The sequence below is a fragment of the Phodopus roborovskii genome, unplaced genomic scaffold, assembly GCF_943737965.1.
Source record: "Phodopus roborovskii unplaced genomic scaffold, PHOROB, whole genome shotgun sequence".
Taxonomy (NCBI): domain Eukaryota; kingdom Metazoa; phylum Chordata; class Mammalia; order Rodentia; family Cricetidae; genus Phodopus; species Phodopus roborovskii.
Window position 1 is genome coordinate 8,585,547 of NW_026125444.1, and position 15,603 is coordinate 8,601,149.

Below are 15,603 nucleotides of genomic sequence, written 5' to 3' on the forward strand. Positions count from 1 at the left end.
ATTTATTTATATAATCATATTAAAATAACACCAAAAATCTTGTGGTAAATTGAAGTTTCATCATAATTATCTTGATATAAGTTTTTCAAATTTGCATTTGTATCAATTTGTTCAATTTTCAAAACTCCATAATTTCAGCCTCAAGTGGTATATGCTGTCTGAATATTTTTAAATTGTCTTCAGGTAAGTGAAAAAATTATATGAATACATCCCTATTGACATACACACACACAGGCTCACCAGCTTAGTGTAATCCTAAAGATTATAAGAGTAAGCCTACACATAAAAATTCACGAGTGGGAATGTTTTACAAAATTGATGAAAGAATAGATCTATGTAGAGTCTAGACACTTTGCAACTTGTGACTGGAAGTCAAATTATGTTTTCCTGTCTCATGATTCATGTCTTTGCGTATAAATGACAATTCAAAAACAATATGATACTGATAGATATAAATCATAGCATCAAAGTGGTGAAGAAACAGGGTACCCATATATCTAATGAGACTGAAAATACCTAGTATTAATATGTCAAATCATTATTTCCTATTTTGGGCAATTTGCTTAATTAGCAGAAACAAACATCTATAAGCGATATTTGCTTTAAATTTATCCCAATAAACTATATTTATAGTGTCATTAAATTCCCTCAATCACTTTAGCAATTTTTCCTTCATATCTATGACTATAAACATGCCTTTTAAATGACAGCTAGAATCAAAGTTGTTTTAAGATGGTGTTTTATTACCTTTTTGTGACTTAGCTCACTTTAAATTATGTTTAGCCACTTGATAAATGTTTCTGGCAGTTTCCTTTCCTCAAAAGGACACAGTACAAGGCACTGCATTTGGGGTCAGAAGACAGTACCTACTTTGTATTTGTCATTTGAAATGCAAAGAAAAAAACGTAATACAATTCCATCTTTTCATATGTTAAATATAACAAATGTAAATATGTAGGAATAACAGTCTGTAGGAGTTAGCATGAAAATCAGGTTAACATGCAAAGAGTGAGAATAGGATATGATTAAGGAAGAACATAAGATAAAGGAGATAATGGAATTTCAAGGAAAGCCACTGCAATATGCACAGAGCAACTAGACAAAAGAAACCACTAAAATGTGCAGTGTGCTTTCATGACTGCCTGTGTGTCTTATTCATGGTTGGGGACTTGTAGGTTGGAGAAGGAGGGTTCTTATTTCAGAAAAAGGAAATGGAACCTGGCATTTACCATTGAAACTTTATGTTCCTTGTCATGTGATCTATTCAAGAAGTCTCAGGGGAATGAAGTCAGCCTTAGGTAAACCTTTTCAGGAAAATAGAGAAAGGTGTTTTCTGGAGGATGTTTGAAAATGTGAGGGTCATGAAAGAAGAGGGTTCAAACTAGAAATGGCATTGTGGAGGAAAGGATGGATCCCATTGCAACATGACACCATTAGTCACAGACACAGTGAACAAGCTTTCCAACATGTCAGTGCTGATGTCATGCAGACTCAAAGTTTCATTTTACCCTGTACAATTATAGTTTTTTCTATTATGGTATATCTTTTTGTTCTCATCTATTTGTCTCCTGACTCAGTCTTCCTGGTCCCACATGTTCTCTCTTCCCCTTGTCTTTCTCCTAACTCCCTCTCTACTCACTGCCCCCTGCCACTCCCAATATGTTCAGGAGATCTTCTTCCTTCCCCCTTCTGTGAGGGACCTTGCATGAATCTCTTAAGTTCCTCCTTGTATCCTAGTTTCTCTGGTGGTGTGAATTATAGGCTGGTGATACTCTGCTCTATGTCTAAGAGCCATATATGAGTGAGTACATACCATGTCTCATATAGCCAATGGCCTTGTTTTTGCTTTGTCAAGTGTTTTTCCTCATGCAAACCTCCTGCAATATTGTCTAAAAATGCTTAATCCTGTTAAGATCACTCAGATCATTATACTTTTCTTCATGACTGTCCTAGATCAGATTCCAGTTGCTTTTGTATTTTTATTTTACGATGACTATACCTTGAAAACTAGTTTTTATTTTCTTTGTTACCTTTCTATAAAAGAAAGTTATTCTCAACCAATGTGTAGTAATCCATTTTCACAGGTGTCACATATCAGATATCCTGAATGACAGATATTTATATTATGATTCATAAAAGTAGCAAAAAGTATAGTTATGATGTAACAACAGAAATAATTTTATGCTTTGGGTCACCACAACATAAGAAACTGTTTTATATCATCTCAGCATTAGGAAGGTTGGGGACTGCTATATAGTTAATATAATATGTAATATATACTATAACATAACATTTATATGACACAATATAATATTTATTATATTATAATTTTTAAGGGTAGGGAGCATATCATGTTTGATATGAATGTTGGTGACATACACTCTGTTGTTTATGAATGCCCAATCAATGGATAATAAAAAGAAAAGGATTTTAGCCATTTGGACAGATATAAGATGGTATCTCAGAGTTGTTTTGATTTGCATTTCCCTGATGGTAAGGATGATGAGCAATTCCTTAAGTGCCCTTTGGCCATTTGAGATTTTCTGTTGAGAATCATGTATTTATATCTGTACCCCATTTTTTATTGGATTATTGGGTGTTTTGGTGACTAGTTTCTTGACTTCTTTGTATATTTTTGAAATCAGCCCTCTGTTAGATGTAGGATTGGTGAAGATCTTTTCCAGTTCTATAGGCTGCCCTTTTGTCTTTTTGACTGTGTCATTTACCTTACAGAAGATTCTCAGTTTCAGGAGGTCCCATTAATCAATTTTCCATTTCAGTGTCTGTGCTACTAGTGTCATGTTTAGGAAGTGGTCTTCTATGCCATTGAGTTCAAGGGTACTTTCCATTTTCTCTTCTAAGAGGTTCAGTGTGGCTGGATTTATTTTGAGGTCTTTGATCCATTTGAACTTAAGTTTTGTATATAGCAATAGATATGGATCTATCTGCAGTCTCCTACATATCAGCATCCAGTTGTTAAAGATGCTTTCTTTTTTCATTGTATAATTTTTCTTCTTTGTCAAAACTTAGTTGTTCATGATTAGGTGGATTCATATCAATTCTGTTGGTCCACCTGTAAGTTTTTGTGTCAATACCAAGCTGTTTTCATTACTATAGATCTATAGTAGAACTTGAAGTTAAGGATGGTGATGCCTCCAGAAGTTCCTTTATTGTACAGGATTGTTTTGACTTTCCTGAGTTTTTTGTTTTTCTATATAAAGTTGTGTGCTGTTCTTTCAAATTCTTTGAAGAATTGTTCTGGGATTTTCATAGGGATTGCATTGAATCTGTAGCTTGCTTTTAGTAAGATTGCCATTTTTACTATGTTAATCCTACCTATCGAAGATCATCTAATGTCTTCTTTAATTTCTTTCTTTAAAGACTTAAATGAACTAGGAAGATAAAGTTTGGGGTAGGAAAACAAGGAAAGAGATACCTCGATAGAAGGAGCCCCTGTGGGCTTAAGGAGAAATCTGGCACTAGGGAAATTCCCAGAAATCCACAAGGATGACCCCAACTAAGAATCTAAGCAATAGAGAAGAGACTACCTTAAATGTTCTTCCACTATAATGAGATTGATGACTACCTTAAATGCCATCATAGAGCCTTCATCCAGTAGCTAATTGAAGCAGAAGCAGAGATTTACAGTTAAGCATTGAGCCAAACTCGTGGAGTCCAGTTGTAGAGAGGGAGGAGTGATGAGCAAAGGCATCATGGTGATGCTGGAGAAACCCACAGAAACAGCTGACCTGAGCAAGTGGATGCTCACAAACTCTATCTAGACTGACGCCTGGGGAACCTGCACAAGACCTAACCAAGGCCCTCTGAATGTGGGTGTCAGTTAGAGGGCTTGGGAAGTCTATGGGGCTTCTAGCAGTGGAACTAGTATTTATCCCAGGTGTATGAACTGGCTTTTTGGAGCCATTCCCTATAGAGGAATGCACTATGAGCCTATATACAAGGAAAAGAGCCTCAGTCCTGCCTCAAATGATGTGACAGACTTTGATGATTGCTCCATTGAAGGCCTCACCCTCTCTCAGGAGTGAATAGGGAGGAGGTGTGGGGATAGGATAGGAGGGAGAGGGAACTGGGATTGGTAGGTAAAATAAGATTGTTTTATTTTAATTAAAGTGGAAAGGTGTTCAAATTGAACCATAATTTAGACAGTATTACATTCAAGTGATAAGAAACTACCAAATGCTTCCCAAAGTACAGTAAAGCATAGGTTCCCTTGTTATTCCTCTAAGCGCATTCATCTTCTTTGGTATCTACATATAAATCTAATTTCAACTTCCACCTGTAAGTATGAGAGTTAACTCTTCTCATCAAAATTATTCATATGTAATCTTTCATATTTAATCCATTATAATTTTGGCTGTGAAGGATTTTGTCATAATACTCATCTTTCAGGCTAATTCACTCAAGTTATTAATGGCTTACTAATTGTAAACCATTTGTCATATAGAGTTTTACTACACTTCACAACATCCATTCGATATTCAGTGAGATGGAAGTTTATACTTTTTTATACTACAGTTCATTAATAAGGATTTATGTAATGAATGCTGGCATAATATTGTAACTATACATTCATCATAAAGGTTATATTGATTTTTAGCAATTCAGTTCTTTACAGGTGTTGCTTCATTGGTTCACAAACAGAATAAATTTTATTTCTCATAAATATTCCTTCATACCTTATATTTGTGATATATTGTACTTTAAAAAAAAAAGTGACAGCAACAAGATTTCTAGTCTCATTCGACTTTCTAGAATCTTGTCACTCTGCCATTAAGGGGTGGATCCCAAATCTCCTCCCATTGGCCCTGGCTGGCAATAAAATAGTGGAAGTGACACTGTTGGCCAAGTTCAGTCATCAAAGATACATAGCCCTTATCTAGGTCCTGCTCTGGATAGTTGCCAACGGAAGCCAGCCATTATACTACAAGGAGACCCAGCCCCCAGGGAGAAACTCATGTGGACAGTAACAGGAGCCTTGGGCTTTCTGCCAGGCCTCAGCTTCACTTAACAATCATTAACTGTCAGTCACATAATCATGCCATGTGAATTCATTCATCTATATTACAGATAAATGAGCAACAAGAAGTGACTTCTGCTTGGGTTACCTACTCTTGGTATTGGTATTAAAAATCCAAGCAAAAATAAATGAAAACATTCATGGGGAAAAAGCCTTTCACTACAGAGCACATCCTTTTAATGTGGAGGTGTCCTCCAGGACAGTTTACTTTAAAATTCAAAATATCTTAACATTTTTTTCCTCAATGAAAAGATCCTGGTAGAAATTATAAACCAAGAATTAATATTCAACTAAGTAAGCAAATTGTTTCCCAAAGAATGTATAAGGTTGGGGAGATATTTTATGACTGTGAAGATATTTTTACTATGTACTCTGCTTGTGAGGCACAGTGGTATTGACAGTGAATGAGATTCATTAACTAATGAACAAAAATGCATAAAATCAGAGTAAAAAAAATCACCGAGCAAATAGCCACTATATTATTATCATCTGTTTATATAACTGTAGTATGGAGTTATCTGTGGTAAACATTGGCAACATCTACCAGATATTTACTTATATCTTTAAAAACAGAAACTTCATTGATTATTGTCATTTATAATCATTAGATTCAAAAAACTCAGGCAATAGGGTTAAGTGTTTTTTAAAAAATGTACTAAAATATCAAAAAAATCTTAGAGAAATGATATGTGACATAGAAATGAATATTAATGAAGTGGCATAAAGTTCTATTAAAGTGACACTTTATAGTCTTCTCATGAAAATAATTAGATATATGTCTCTAAAATGTCAAGATACAATTTATGCCATAAAACTTAGAAACAACTCATGCTACTTTTAAATTGCATCTAGCAATGATCAACTGGGATGCTTCAGAATTTCACAAACAAAATAAGATAACAAAATCACCACATATGGATTTAGTTCTAACCTATTGCTTCTGACAGCATGTCCCAGGGTGTTCAAGCAAAGAATGAAGATGAAAAGCTTTGCTTTTCAACAGCAAATGCTTAACAGCCTCATCCACACTGACATTATAAGTGGCTGGCACCCTTTTCCCATTGCATATAATACATAAGTGATAAATTTCATCTTGTAGTTGTGCTATATTTTGAAACTTTGCAAGTGCCTCTCAGTCTGACAGAAAAATATCTAAAAACATATAAAACAAAATGCTGATACCACTGAATAAAGAGTATATTACCTCTTCTGATAATCATGAAAATTTATGAGTAGAGTAAAATGCTGCCACAAACTACTCCAAGGAACTATTAAGCTACAGAGAACCCTGAAATGATTCCTTTTTTAAAAAAATGATGGATAGCTAAGTGGCTAAGGATTTTGTACACTATTAGCAGTTCACAAATAATAGCACAAATGAGCTCAGAAGTCGTATAATGATCAAAATGCTTTTCATTGTCTCAAATAGCCATGGAAACATTTGATTTTGCTTCTCATCTTGAATGCTCCTTAAAGCAGGACTGCTTCCCATGTAAAAATGTGGAAATGCCCTCTGCTCATGTACTGCAGCACAGCCTTTCATGCTTCCAAAATAAGTTATTTGTAGACCACTTCATGACTGCCATTATCTGGTTCTTCCCTACTTTTCTCTCCCTGCCTTTTGCCCATTTCTGGGTTGGCCATTTTTCACTTGATAAAATTTAGCTTAGTGTTTGCAAGCCAGTTTAGAAGTGTGTGATGTGTCTCGAAGACCCCTACACATTCAGAGATTTAATGAACTCACAGAAACCAAATATGGGGAGTGCACATTTGCAAGGATAATGCCTGAGGAGTTCACGGAAAATCCAAAGTTAAAGATCACTCTCGGCTACACAGAATTAACTCAGATAGAAACAAAAGCTTGCATGAGTCGGTATGGAGGTGGGAGTACTTTCGTCCATGTTCTAACATAGGATGGATGCACACATACTTAGGAAAGGCAGTATCTGGAGTTCTGGTACTTTTCATCCTATGTTCTCTCCTTGCAATATTGAATTGCCATATTCAACACTTGTGGGAGGACTTTTTACACATCACCAACTCCAAAATAATGACACAGAGACTTGTTGACTAAGTATGAACGCTTGACCTTAGCATAGCCTTGTTCCCTACTAGGTTTTATAATTTAAATTAACTCATTCATATTAATCCATATTCTGCCACCTGGCTCCTAACCCTCTTCTGTACAGTGTATCAGACTTGCTCCAAGTCTTGCTGGTCTTTGTTCTTCCAAGAATTCCTACCTCTTCCTGGAAGTCATGCCCTATCCTTTAGTGACTATCTATTGGCCATCCAGATTTTTAAACCAATCAGAATATGCCAGTCAGAATAAAACCGTGACACATATTCATACAGTGATCAAATATCTTGCAACTTCTCTCCATTTTAGGGTAAATAGAAAGGAAATGTTTTTATTTGAACACAATAAAACTATATACAATAATAAGAATAATTATTGGGTAAGAGTTTTATTCACAATGTTCAGTCCATTTGTATTTGGCAAATTCAGGGAAAGTGCTCTATTATATATCCTATCTTAGAGAGGTCAAAGTTTTATTCCTAAACCACTTTCTTTTTTATATATATACTTATTTTTTAATATTTTACATATTGTTCCCAGTTTCCTCTCCCTCCTTCCCATGCCCCCCTCAATCATCCTCCCATCCCATCTCCTCCCCCCCTACACACACATAATCCCAAAGAGCTGAACATTTACATTCCAAAGAGGTCAATTTAGATGCCAAGATTTTGGTGAAATTATTGTTACCTGTGTCACTGTGTCTAGTAAACCTTTGATTATAATGCCATTTTCATATGTTTAGCTGTGGTCTTTTGTAAGGAGTAGGGTTTTTCCACCCACCGCAGGTCTTGTACTGCTGCCACGCCAGCTCCAATTAATACACTGAGACTCTGTATTTGATATAATGCTGTTGGTCAGTTCCTTGTTTCTTATCGGCTAGCTTTGTCTTAATTTTTAACCCATTCCTATTAATCTATGTATTTCCATGTGGTCTCACCTTACCGAGAGCAGGCATCCTACTCTCTCCAGACTCTCCATCTTGACTCCTCCTTTCTACTTCCTCTTTCCTCCTTGTCTCCTAGTCCCTCCTATCTTCCTTTCCTATTGGCCAGCAGTGCTTTAGTCATTAACCAGTATGAGAAACATATATACATAATGGCATCTCCCATCAGTCTTTGATCATTTATAGAAGTTTTCCAAAATATTTGTTTTATGGTCTCTCCTAAAAATTTTGTTTTGTTTATTGAAGATTTTCTGTCACCCAGAGCAGTATGTTTAACAATAGGCATTAGAGAGCCAGGGGTTGTTGGCGCATGCCTTTAATCCCAGCACTCAGGAGGCAGAGGCAGGTAGATCTCTATGAGTTCAAGGCCAGCCTGATCTACAGAGCTGGTTCCAGGATAGGCTCCAAATCAATACAGAGAAACACTTTCTAGAAAAACCAAAATCAACCAACCAAACAAACCAAGCAAATAGGCATTAGGTCTTTTAATTGCTATGTGGAGGAGTTTCCCTAATTGATGTGGGATGTCCTTCTGTATGATGTGAATATGTACTGCTTTTATTGGTTGATGAATGAAGCTTTTTTGAGCAATAGCCAAAATAGCAGAAAAGAGCTAGGCAGGAAATCCAAACAGAATTATGGAGAGAAAGAAGGCAGAGTGAGGTAATAAGCCAGAAACCCCACAACAAAATATAAAATAATAGAAAAGGGTTAATTTAATTGTGGGAGTTAATCAGCGATATGTCTGAGTCATTGACCAAGCAATTGTAATTAATACTAAGTCTTAGAGTGGTTATTTGGGAACTGGTAGGTAGGACAAGAAGCTTCTGGCTAAACCCAATGCTGCTGGGGAATGACTGAACCAAATTTAACTATGGAGCCTACCATAGGCTCTCTAAGGTATTTCCGGATGACATAGTGTTACCTTGCCTGTCCCTTTTTGTTCTGCATTCATCAGTCCAATGGCAACCTTTGACACACCATCTGCATATTCCAGAAGGCTGTTAAGATTTTCTCTAGAAAGAAAGCATCAGTTCTAGGAATGTCGTGCCTACAATCCCTTTTCAAATGACCTTGTTTACCAAAATGAAAACTTTTGACATTTTGATTTTTCTAAAAAATTTTAGAAATTACTTCTCCCATCAAAGCAGCTCTTCAACCTAAGGTACAATATCAGGTACATTTCTAATCCATTCATCTATTGGTGTTGATCTTGTCCTTATAGGCCTAATCACCACTTTGAACTCTGAACTAGCATTTTCAAAAGCCAACGATTCAAAAAGTGTTTGTCTAATTTGCTGATTTGATATCATTCTATTTACAGCTAAAGTCATTCTTTGTAAAAAAAGAAAAAAATAGTAAAGGCTTTTTCTAAGCCTTGTAGATAATTTGTAAATGATTTGGTCTTATTTCCTGATTTTTCAACCCTGTTCCTAGCATGCAAAGATACTATAAGACAAAGTACCAACTTATGATCATCAAATCTAAACTGTCTTTGCAAATTTGCATATTGGCCTTCACCAAGTAGTTGGTCTTGGGAAATTTCATACTTCTATGTGCTGATATATTACTGTTGATCTAATAAAGTCACAGAGGATCAAAATGCAAAACCACTCACAAGCTATATGTTTCTCTAATCCCAGCAGCCACACTAGTGAGCCATAGAATCTGGGAAGTAGTGGCACCTACCTTTAATTACAGGACTCAGGAGACAAGGGCAGATGGATCTCTCTGTCACCCAGATCTACACAAGACAGGTTCAGCCTAAAAGAGAACTAGAGTTCACCCCTTTAACCCCAGCCCAGAGATGTATAAAAAAGATAGGCACCCAGTACAGACACTAAGATTGACAATTAATAAATGGACTTCATGAAGATGAGAAACATAATGCAAAAGGCACTATCAATAGGAGAAAATGGCAACCTACAGGATGGGAAATGATCCTCAACAACCCCACATCCAACAGAGGGCTGATCTCCAAATTATATAAAGAACTCAAGAAACTAGACATCATAACCCAAATAATCTAATTGAAAGGGGGGCACATACTTTAACAGAGTTCTCAACAGAAGACTCTCAAATGGCAGAGAAACACTTAAAAGAATGTCCAACATTGTTAGCCATCAGGGAAATGCAAATCAAAATGACTCAGGTTATACTTTACACTTATCAGAATGGCTAAGATCAAAAACTCAAATGACAGCTTTTGACGGAGAGGATGTGGAGCAAAAGGAATACTCCTCCACTGCTGGTGGAATTGCAAACGTGTACAGCCTCTTTGGAAGTAAGTATGGCAGTTTCTCAGAAAATCTCCCTCTGGACCCAGTGATACTAATACTAGGCACATACCAAATTGATATTCAATCATACCATGAGGACACTTGCACAACTATGTTTATAGCAGTTTTCTAGGTGACAGTCTATAGTATCCCCATCTCACATCATTGTTGCTCCTATTTCTCTTTTTATATCATGTTCATACAGTAATTTTTTAATTTAAAGATATTTATTCAATTATTTATGCCTCATTTCACCATTTACCATAGAAACTTTTGTTAAGACATAAAGGTTACATTCTGCAGATGACTGTATTCAAAATGCAATTAATCCATGTAAAAAATATTGGTTATCCAATACCAAGTGGTCATCCATGAAGCCATATGCATACAAGTAACATTATACGGATTGGAATGAAAAGGTTATATTCATATATATAAATAAATGTGTGTGTGTGTGTGTGTGTGTGTGTGTGTGTGTGTGTTTGTGTGTTTGGTATACAGGCATGAACTACAGAGAAAGAAAGGAAGAAAGGTTAGCGTTTGCTTGGAGAGAGTTGGAGGGTGGAAAAGGAAGGGAGATATGATGTAATTATACTTTCAAAAGAGAAAACAATGTATAGAAAATAATGAATATTAAACAAAGATCATCAAAGACAGTTCTTTAATAATTACTCAAAGCTGTATGTTCCTAGAATACTTATCACCAAACTCTTGTTAAGGTCAGTCATCACAAGGGCTTCACACAATGGGCAAGGAGAATTAGTCCACAAGAAGAACAAACTTTAATAAGCTCTCTCAATTAGTATTTACCTAAGGGACTAGAACAACTGTAGTGGAAACCCTGCTTAATAGCCATCTATTAAATAACTGATTTTTGTATTTAAATCTAATTATATTTAATACAGGCTTAGTAAAAAACAAGATGTATGTACTATCATTTTATAAACTGAAGTAATACAGGGTTTGTTTTTATTATTCAAATTTATTTGAATATTTCATTTTATGCTTTTTTTAAGTTCTACTTTGAGAGATATATTAAAAGTAACTACAAGTTTTCCCTAAAAGAAAAAAATAATGAAGCAAGTGCACCTCTCGCAAAAGAGAGGCTTGCTAGAGTACATCAAATATTATATTGAGTAAATCATATTAGAAAGTTTCTAGCAGAACACAGCTACTTAGATGGAAAATTCATGTCCTTGTAAGACTTCTTCAGGGTTTTCTATGCCCTAAAAACTATTTGACTAAGTTCATCTTGCACCATGTTGCATATGACTCTATAAAGAATGTGTTCTTTCCTAGTTTTGGTAAAAGAAATGTGCTTCTCAGCATTCTGTCTGCCCCCTTCCCCTGGAATGATTCCATATCAATTATTCCCAAGGCTACAATACAGATCTTTAGAAGGACATTTATAGTATTCTTATTCTTCTTTTCTTCCTCATCTCTAACAAACATATTGTCAGATAAGAAAACACTTAAGATTCTAAAATAAAATGCATTAACAATATTAATCTGGGTTAAAGCAAAGTTCTGTTCTCTCCAAATCTTTTATTCTTTCTCTCATCAGGCTCAGTTAAGATAGTTTGAACTTTTGTAACTAAAATGATGGTTCATCTAATGACCAACTTGTCATGAATAATTAATAAAAAGCAATGTCTCAACAACTGTCTTTTCCTTTCTAATTTACCTTCTCTTTCTTCTCTTTTCTCAGGTCATATATAAAAAGACACCAAAGTGTGTCTATTTATAAGAGCATTATTAAGTATAACTATTTATGAAAGTTTTATGTATTTAATATATACAGTTCAATGTGTTAGGACAAAAGTTAGTGATTTTGAAACTCTTATGAGGAAGAAACCAAGCAATGACATGTTTCTCTGATTCTGTGTTTAGAAAATTTGTTATCAATCTGAAGCATGGCTTAAACTTTTATATCTAATATTTATGAAATATAAGATAAATAATATATATATACATATATATACAAATATACTTTTATTAATAAATCAGAAAGAAACACAGTATACTAATTTGACACATGCTAAGGAATGATGATAAAGAATATGAGAAACACTTATTTTCTGTAATTAAAAGATCAGTTCTTCAAGGGTAGAAGTAGAGGTATAAGTAATATACCACAACTAATTCAATTATGAGCTGCAGAGTTTTTAGGAAATGTTTGTTGGTGTTGCATGACCTGAAAGCATACACAGTAGAAAAAATGCATGTTGTGTGTTCAGAATCAATGCTACAAATGAAGCTGCACATTGTAACATTGGCAGGTGTTTCCAGAAACCATTCAGATTCATTGCACATTTCATTGTGAATAGCTGTTTAAGTTATCTACCATTCTAAAGTCTTTAAATGTGGCCAAACGTATGACTTCCAAATTCAGTTATGTGAGCTCAGGTTGAGGAGATGGCTAGCGACTTGTAATCTTATAGAATCTGACCAGTTTTCAAAATATCATTATGGAAATGATGATAAGAACTATAAAAAATTACTAAGAATTGTCTGCATATAAAAATTGAATTTATGGAAACTGTTTTATAATTGCTATTATTCAATGTTTAAAACCTGGAAAGTACTTTGAAGGTGGGCAAATGGATAAAATAAATCAAGTTCAAGTTGTCAACTTATCCTTTTAATGGTGCCCCAAAGTGCGATACAGGTCATGGCACTTGCCACAGTGACTATATTCTAGAGGTTCCTGTGGCTTTTGAAATATCAATGTTTTCAGCATTTAACTAGCCTTAAAAATGATGTGTCATTCATACGTATCCTTTATCTTACTGGTATCTAAACTTTATTTCTGCATGAAATAAAAGGATGGAGCAGAGGGAAGCATGAAGGAAACATGTTACTTTGTATGCTAACCTAAAATGTAACAAAATTCCCTGAATAAAATTATGTTGGAATAGTGGAAATACATGACATTCTAAGTTTTAGCAAATAACGTTGATGAATAAACTGTGTTTTTGAATATCTTTTTTTGTAGTGTGACATGATTATGAGTGTATGTGTGTACATGCATGTTACTGTATGCAAGTGTAGTGTGTATATACTACACTTGTGTAGTGGTCAGAATGAAGAGTGGTGTTGACCCTCACCTTTCACCTTGTTTGAGATGTGGCATCTTGCTGTTGACAGGGGAATATAGAAGGCTGGATGTCAACTGTGCTTGTGGGTGTTCCATCTCTATCTTCTTCTCATTGTAGGAATGATGGGATTTCAGATGTATGTTTCCATGGACTTACATGAGTTCTGATCATTTCAATACAGGTCTCTGCACTTGCGTTGCTAATGCTTTACCCACCAAGACACATCGCCAGCCACAGAGTATTGTTTTCATAAACAATGCAGAAATTTGCAGTGGCTAGTCTTCAATCAACAGTGTACACTGCAGATCAAAGGAAAAATTTGAGAACTTTTCATCAAACAAAGTATTGGTGTCCAGAATATACACAGAATTCAAACAGCAGAAAGAAAATACAGTGTAAATAGGCATTTAACTGAAAAGACATTTCTCAAAGGACATACACATTGAAATCAAGCATGTTAAAAAAAATGTATCAGAGAAATATACACCAAAACCACAACAAATAGAATTGCACTTTGTAAGGAGTAGGCTCTTCTGCCCACCCCTGGTCTTGTACCGCCGCTGCGCCAGTCCCAATTAACACACCGAGACTCTGTATTTGATATAATGCTGTTGGCCAGGTACTAGTTTCTTATCAGCTAGTATTAAGTATTAACTAATTTCTTTTAATCTAATATTTCCACGTGCTTTCATCTTACCGGGGAATGGGGCCTGTGTCTGGTCTCCCCAGCCTCTCCATGTTGACTCCTCCTTCCTATTTTCTCTTTCCTCCTTCTCTCCTAGTCCCTCCTATCTTCCCTTCCTATTGGCCAACAGTGCTTTATTCATTAGCCAATATGAGTACTGTATGACATCACCCATCAGCACTTCATTTAGGATATTTTCAAAAGCACAGAACGAAATCGGCTAGGTTGTGCCATAAGAGGCATCCTCAAATACTTGGAGAGGATGTGAAATAATACAGCTGTTGGTGAAAGACTATGGAATAGACCAGCCACTTTTCTTCTTGCTGTAAGAAAATATGTGTGAAGAAGTGATTGAAGGGTGCATTCTGGGTAATGGTTTGAGACAATCATGGCTTCAGGCCAAGAGATGGAGGCAAGTGTTCAAAGCAAGAGGCTAGCTAGTCACTCTGCACTGGTGTTGCGAAAGCAGAGAATGATAACTGATAATGCTCACATTCTCCTTTTAATTTAGTTCAGGACCAAGTCATTGCATTTAGGGTGGGTCTTTCCACATCAGTTAATCTAATAAAGAAAATTCCTCAGAGGTATTCCCAGAGGCTCTATTCCTAGGTGACATCACTATGAACCATCATATAGATATTAGTCAGAATGAAGAAACAGACCCGCCATATGGCTGTACATCCCCACTTCTGGGTATATAACCAGAGGAAGTGAAATCAGTCTGTTGAAGAAAACCTTGCATTCCCATGTTTATAGCAGCAGTTGTTTTCAATGTGTCGATGAATGGCTAAAGAAAATATTGTATAAATACACAATGAATTTTATTCAGCAACAGAAAGATTGAAATCTTGTTACTCTTTAACAAGATTGAAAGGATGTGAGGCATATCCTTTCAATTACTGTAAGAAATTTTGTTCACTGTACTGATTTGAATGAAAAGTGCCTTCTCCATGTTCCTGTATTTGAACACTTGGGGCCCTGTTGGTGGTGCTGTGTGTGTGTGTGTGTGTGTGTGTGTGTGTGTGAGAGAGAGAGAGAGAGAGAGAGAGAGAGAGAGAGAGAGAGAGAGAGAGAGAGAGAGAGAGAGTTTTGAAGAGGTTATATGATTTTTCCCATGAAGCATATGACTTAATTGTGGAAAAGGGATACATGGGCCATTCCCAGACCAAGACAAAACACTAACTTCTGCAAACTAGAATTATCTGAGTAAGGTTGCAACAGGTAATGTCAAAGTAGCAAGTCTTGAAATTTATAGGGTAGAAGAAGTTGAGATCCTTGGTATCTTTATAATCATTTCTAAGGACTTATTTCTGAACAAACAGAAAACTATGGAAGGTGGTTATGGCATCATTTTTTATTCAACATGAATCATATCCTATACAAAATTTATAAAGGTTGCAAAGATATATATATATATATATATACACACATATATGTATATGTGTATATATATATATATATATATTCTATTTGTAAATGC